General features: G+C 55.4%; 1 protein-coding gene across 3 annotated transcripts in view; it reads right to left on the reverse strand.

The window, feature by feature from the left end:
- The window catches only part of GRIK4 (glutamate ionotropic receptor kainate type subunit 4), a 211946-nt gene extending 208006 nt beyond the window's left edge, over positions 1-3940 (reverse strand). For 2 of the 3 annotated variants that reach the window (XM_087763341.1, XM_087763347.1), the window contains exon 1: positions 3853-3940. The gene's annotated coding sequence lies outside the window, so the exon portion shown is untranslated. Of the gene's footprint in view, positions 1-1309; positions 1394-3852 lie in introns of those variants that run through there. The other variant, XM_087763344.1, reaches the window with a different exon arrangement.
- Positions 3941-6000: the final 2060 nt, after the last annotated feature.

The following is a 6000-nucleotide window of genomic DNA, read 5'->3' on the forward strand; positions in this document are numbered from 1 at the left end:
AAACCACTCTGTTACCTCCTCACAGGTTTTACAACTTCTTTTATCTCGCCAAGTCCCCATTTTTCTTGTCAGAGAACCCACAACAGCGTTAACAGTTCCCCTGAGAGGGTACGGCCAGACAACATGGAGTTTGTAGTCTCCTGTGCACAGCCATGGCTCTGCAGTAGTACCACAGGCTCTTTTCTGTACCTAGCTGAAAGCTAAGTTTTCCATTCGTGTATGAAGCCTTCATCATGAAGTCTCTAATATCCCATTGATTTCTCTGTATCATTCCCTCCAGTCCAAGAGACACCCTTCAAACTGTTCTTATCTTGTTAGACCACAATTTCAGTGTGTTCTTCCTACCCACACACAGCAAGAGGTTCCTTGTATTAACAGATACCTCAGCCTTGTATACGCTGCCTTGGAAGCCTCTTGCCTAGAGCAGAAAACATTTCTGAGAAGACTTGCAGAAACTTTTGTCTTGCCGCCTGCCTGCCTGCCTAAAAGCATGAAAAAGAAATAAATTCTGACCCTAACAAGTGCTGCGCATGAAGATCTCCCCCCAAAGTCAGCGAGAATCGATATCCACAACCCAGGCACATCAGCAAGACTTTAAAAAGGGCAAAACACTGACCATTTGCACATACTTAGTCCCGACTGAATACAGAATAAAGCTTAAACCATCTTCAAAGAAAATGAAGTTTCTTGGACAAGGGAGTTCTCCTCTATCTATATGGCTCAGCAATACCCGATTCTAAGCAAGCATCTGCTCCTTCCCGGTCCTTTATCATTTCTGTCACCCCGTGCTCCTCTTCTCCCCTGCTTCCTTCAACCCTGCTTCTCCCTCCTTCCTCTTCCACCACTGACACGAAAGCCCATCCTTCCACCCACCCATGGAGGAACACGTTTCCCATCCAGGCTCAAGCATTCCCTGCTCTGCTTGCACACCCAGTAAAAACACACAGCTCCTCTTGCAGCCAAAGGGGCCCAGGGCCTTTCCTGGGTCTCCTCTGGCCCTATCGCACACGCAGGACCAGCTGCTTCTCCCAGAGAAGGAAGAATCTAAAACATCACAGTCAAAGCAGCCGCTGTAGCAGAAAGCAGAGATCCTACGTTGCAGCCAGATGCTTTCCCACCAGAACTCGTGCAATCACCTAGTATCTAGCTGAGGTTCTTCCCCAAGTCCTGGGTGAGTTTTAAGTTCACTTGTTGCTTTTCCGTCAAGCAAAGAAATCAGCGTAAGTGTGCGCACACAACAGTGGAGATGGGATTTCCTGACGCACTTTAGCTTTCAGAATAGATAGTTTGGAGGCAGCACTGCACGTACCTGCCTTGCTGTTCCTTTGATGAGCTCTCTGAAGACCAGCTCCCTCAATTCATTTGCCATTCACCCACAGATTGCTGCATGCTCCTTGGCATCTGGGTATTTAGGCCTTTGCCAGCCCACATGACTCCTTGGCTTATTTTCCTTGCACAGCTTGCAAAAGAAATCTCCAGCAAGAAACTTGCAGGCAGCAGCAGCACCGTCTCTGTGTCTCTCTCAGAGCTGCAGGCAGCAGCTCTAAACCCCCCCATTTAGAGCCAGCCTTTCACAGGTGACTCTTCTCAAGGAGATATCAGCCTTGCCCTATCCCCTTCCCACTCCCCCAGGCAGGGCGCTGGGAGCCACCCTGGCCTGCCCCCACTCACAGCCCTTCATTTCAGGGTTCACCTTCCTCAGGCACCCTGTTCCCACCACCAAGAGCAGAGGCACCATCCCCACAGGAGCCAGCCCACAAAGGGTCAAGAGAAATGGCCATTTAAAGAAGAAAAAAGAGCGTTCTTGTTTGCTGTGCTGACACGCTGCTCAGCGCAGCCTGTCAGCTCCCTCTTCCCCACATCCCAGGCACAGGTTTCTCTACTCAGGGCACTAATTCATGTCAGCCGTGGGGAAGAAGCACCTGCAAATGAGAAAGAGTCACACAGCAACTTTCCCAACTTCTGGCTTTGCTAATCAGGCCCAACCCTGAAATGGAAACCAACAGGGAAAGGTTCAGCTGCTTACCATCTATTTCTCTACCCAGATGGTTCCCTTCAAATACACACCCTAATATGCATAAATACTAAAGCAGACTTGCATCAAGACACTTTAAAAATGCCTCGGCACGGTGGGGGGCCTCACTGCAGACTGCTTTCAGAGAGCACGCTTCTACCCCTATGTGAAATGAAGACTAAAGCAAGCCATGGCAGAAAAGCACCGAGTACAGTTAACATCCACCTCCTACCTGCAAGCACACACGTCCTAACACCCAGGCACCGGTCGCACAAGCAGCCGCTGGCTGCTGCCGGCAGCTCTACAGGAGCGCCAGCGACTCCATGGGGACGCTCGCTCGCTCGCTCTCTGTTGCCGTAGACCCCAGCTCCCTGTCCAGGGAAGCCAGGAAGGCTCTGCTCTTGGCTAACTGCAGCAGTCACATCTCGCCGGGATGTGGCTGCTGAACGTCTTCTCGGAGAAAAGGCTGTCTCGCCTCAAAGAGACAAAGGGACCGGTTTCTGCCGGGGACAAGCAGGAGAATCTCCTGCTGCCGCGGCGTGGGGCAGCCGGTGCCTGCCAGCGCTCCGGCAGGAACGCTGCCCAGGATGCGGTGGCAGAGCCAGCCGCTCCCCAGCATCTCCCACTAGCAGAAGGCCCCCAGGGAGGCAGGGCGCAGCTCTGGATCCTCCAGCAAGCAGCACCTCGCCACAAAGGAGGCACGTGTGGGAGACGAAGCAAACCTCATGTACGTTAGGTTAACTTTCCTGAGGGTCACAACCTTGCGGTCTCAAGCCTACCAGGCTGGGAGAGAAAGATGACGAGATCTGAACAGATGATGAGATCTGAACAGGACTTGCAGCATCTCTCACCTATGCAGAGCTCCCAGTCAGAGCTGCAGGCTATGCCAGAGTTCATGCGTAAATAACACTGAATAAAGTTGGGCCTAGGAAGAGGTTTCTGCATGGAGTTTCCCCCCGCTGCCCAGAATCAACACTGCTTGTTCATTAAACGAGAGTGTGTCAGCATCAAACCTGCACATCTGCGCATACGAGTACCTCATATATTCTAAGACAAATTATTCACAAGCATAACTCCACTGAAATACACTCCAGAACAATGAACCTTTTCTTTCCAATCCAAAGCCTGAGAAAAATATCTGTTAAAGAGCATCTTCCTCACTGCTTATGACTGTAGCACGCAGGCTGTGAATACAGCAACACACAAGTACACGGGGAGCATCCATTCCAGCCAGCCCTGCTCCTGTTCTCCAGCACAGATGTCCACCACGCACTTCCACAGACCGGAGACATCCCGGGAATCGTTCCCAGGTAATCCATGGGAGTTGTAGCCATACAGACTCCCCCCCTCCCCGCACTCTTTGAACTTCAGCTCTCCGGAAAGCCGGAGCACAGCACCTCGCAACTCTTGCTACGCTAAAAATACTGCGGCCACCAACAACCCCCCGCAGCGCTGGTAGGAAAGTCCTTTAGCAAGTGCTGCCGTAAGCCCGGGCGGACGGGGATGACTGCTGCCGGCAACCATCGAGAGGCTGCCAGGTTTCGCCTCCGGTTCGCACCTCGCTCCCGGGGGCTGAGGCTGCTCGGGGCTCCGAGCGTCCCCCGGCCCCGCGGCTCCGCACCAGCGGCGGGCGGGCGAGCGGCCCCCCGCTCCCCGGGGGGTCGGAGCGGGCGGCGGAGCCGGGGCCGGGGCGCGCATCCCGCGGGGGGACCGCGGCCGGCGCTCCCGCCCCCGGGGAGCGGTGCCGCCCGGGGGGACGCTGCCCCCGACCCCCCCCCTCCCCCCTCCGGCGGGACGCGGAGACCCCCTCCCCGCGGCGGCCCCCGGGCGGCTCCTACCTGGGCTGGGCGGCGCGGCTCTGCCCGCGGCTGCTCCGGCCCCGCTCCGGCGGCGGCGGCGGCGGACCCCGGCGGCGAGCGGGGGAACTGCAGGGGGCGGGGGGCGGCTGGCGGGGCACGGCGCCGCGGGAAGGGGCTGCCGGGCGCGGGGGCCCCCCCGCGGGCCTGCGGGGCAGCGGCGGGGCGGGATGCGGGGATGAAGGGGGGCAGGGTCTGGAGGGGGGCGGGGGGCAGGATGGAGGGAGGGCAGAGGCGAGGATGGGGGGGAGAGCAGAGGGCCGGGAGGGAGGAAGCTGGGATGCAGGGGACTGGGGATGGAGGGAGGTCAGGGGGTCGGGGATCGAAGGCGGAAAGGGGCAGGGTGGAGGGATGCAGGGGATGGAGGGAAGGTAGGGGCTGGAGAATGGAGAGGGGAAGGATGGCGGAATGGCAGGAGACTGGGGAGGGAGGGCAGAAGGGAGGATGGGGGAGCGCAGGGATGCAGGAATGGCAGGGGAGTGGGGATGGAGGGACGGCAGGGAGCAGCGGGGCACTGGAACTATTGCTTCTGAAAGCGATCGGTTTTCCTAAGCCCAGACTGAGCACTCCTGGGAGGGATAATCGATTTCTCAAAAGGCTGTGCCTTCTCTGCACGCATCCCAAATCCTTAACTGCTTTGGGATTCCCTGCTATTAGCCAGGGCCCTGACTCTCCCCACGTGTCCTCTCCTTCTACACTGCCTGAGAAGGACACAGGGCGAGATACTTTTGCCCACAGCTCCTAAAAATCTTCATATTAAATGTTAATCTCCTCTTTGTGCCCTGAACAGTAATGGGTGCTGGGCAAGAGACATCACCTAGCGCTGGGAAACTGGCAGGAATGGGACAGTCAGGACCTGTCCTGTAGTGCAAGGCTGAGAAATGCAGCACCAGGCGGTCAGCTCCCTAAGCAGTGTCCCTGGAGGCTGTAATGCTCCAGCCTGCTCTGCTACACTGCAGGGTTTTTTTCCTGTTTGTTTGTTTGTTTGTTTGTTTGGAATAGCGAGAAAAGCAAAGCTTTTAAACCATCAATTAACTGGACTCTTGCATTAGGAGCAATGAACTATTATTTGACAGAAATTCATCTTCCCCTCCTGCTGAGAAGAAATAAGCTGGAGGAAAAGAATCAGCTTCACAGGAGAGAAAAAAAAAAAACCCACGCCTCTGCTTCAGAGACAAATTACTCATAAGATACATAGGTAACAGGCACAGGGTGCTTTGAGCTCATCCCTTTTACACATCATTTCCCTTAGGACAACAGCTACAAGTCAATTGCTTTGTGAATGATCCCTGTGCCTTTGCACCAGTGACCCTGCCCAACAGGCCATTCCAAGCATTTATTATTCTCAGAATAGAAGAGCATTTCCCTATGTCTGGGCTGCACTTGCTTTTAATTTATGGTTGTGGCCCTCGAGGTCCAGATTCACAACTGTCTGGGCCGCAGCTCAGTGCTGCACGGAGCTGTGCTTTCTGCTCATGTCTGAGGACGGGCAGAGCCAGTGGCAGTGGGGGTCTGGGGACGGGAACACGCAGGGCTGGCTGACAGAGCTGGGATTCCTTTGGAACCAAGAGCCGCCTCTGTGCAGGCTCCAGAGCAGGACGTAGACAGAGCCCACCTCTTACCTCAGCACTGACCACACCTGGGCCAGGCAGGGCTTCCTCCGTACGCCCCTCGCAGGCACAATCCAGCCAGACGCTGCATCCTGCTCACCGCTTCTGCCATCTTCTGCCTTTGGAGGGGCTCGCTTGTGCAACCACACTGCTTTCTTTTAGACATCTTTTGTATAGTTCAGGTATATCTCTCCATAGCGCTAAGTGCTTCGTGCAATTATTGGAGCCTCAGCCTTGTTGGTGTACTCATAGAAGGTAACTTAAGACCTGGAAAGCGAATACAAGGCCTTCGCCTCAAAGTCTCCATGAGCCATCCTCTGGCATGGTACAAATCAGCGCAGAATCACAAAAGTTAGGGCACCCTTGTCAGCCAACAGCAGGTGAGAGCTACCTTAAAGAAAGCAATCCAGAGAAGATGGCCATCCAAATAGTTGTCTCTGGTCTCCAGGGGCCTGGAAAGCAGAAGGCAGATGTGCTGCCTGACCCTGCTGCCCAGATGGCCAGTATGAAGCTTCCCTTT

This window comes from Nipponia nippon, unplaced genomic scaffold (assembly GCF_047370975.1).
Source record: "Nipponia nippon isolate SJK-2023a ecotype South Korea unplaced genomic scaffold, ASM4737097v1 scaffold_28, whole genome shotgun sequence".
NCBI classification, from domain to species: Eukaryota; Metazoa; Chordata; class Aves; order Pelecaniformes; family Threskiornithidae; genus Nipponia; species Nipponia nippon.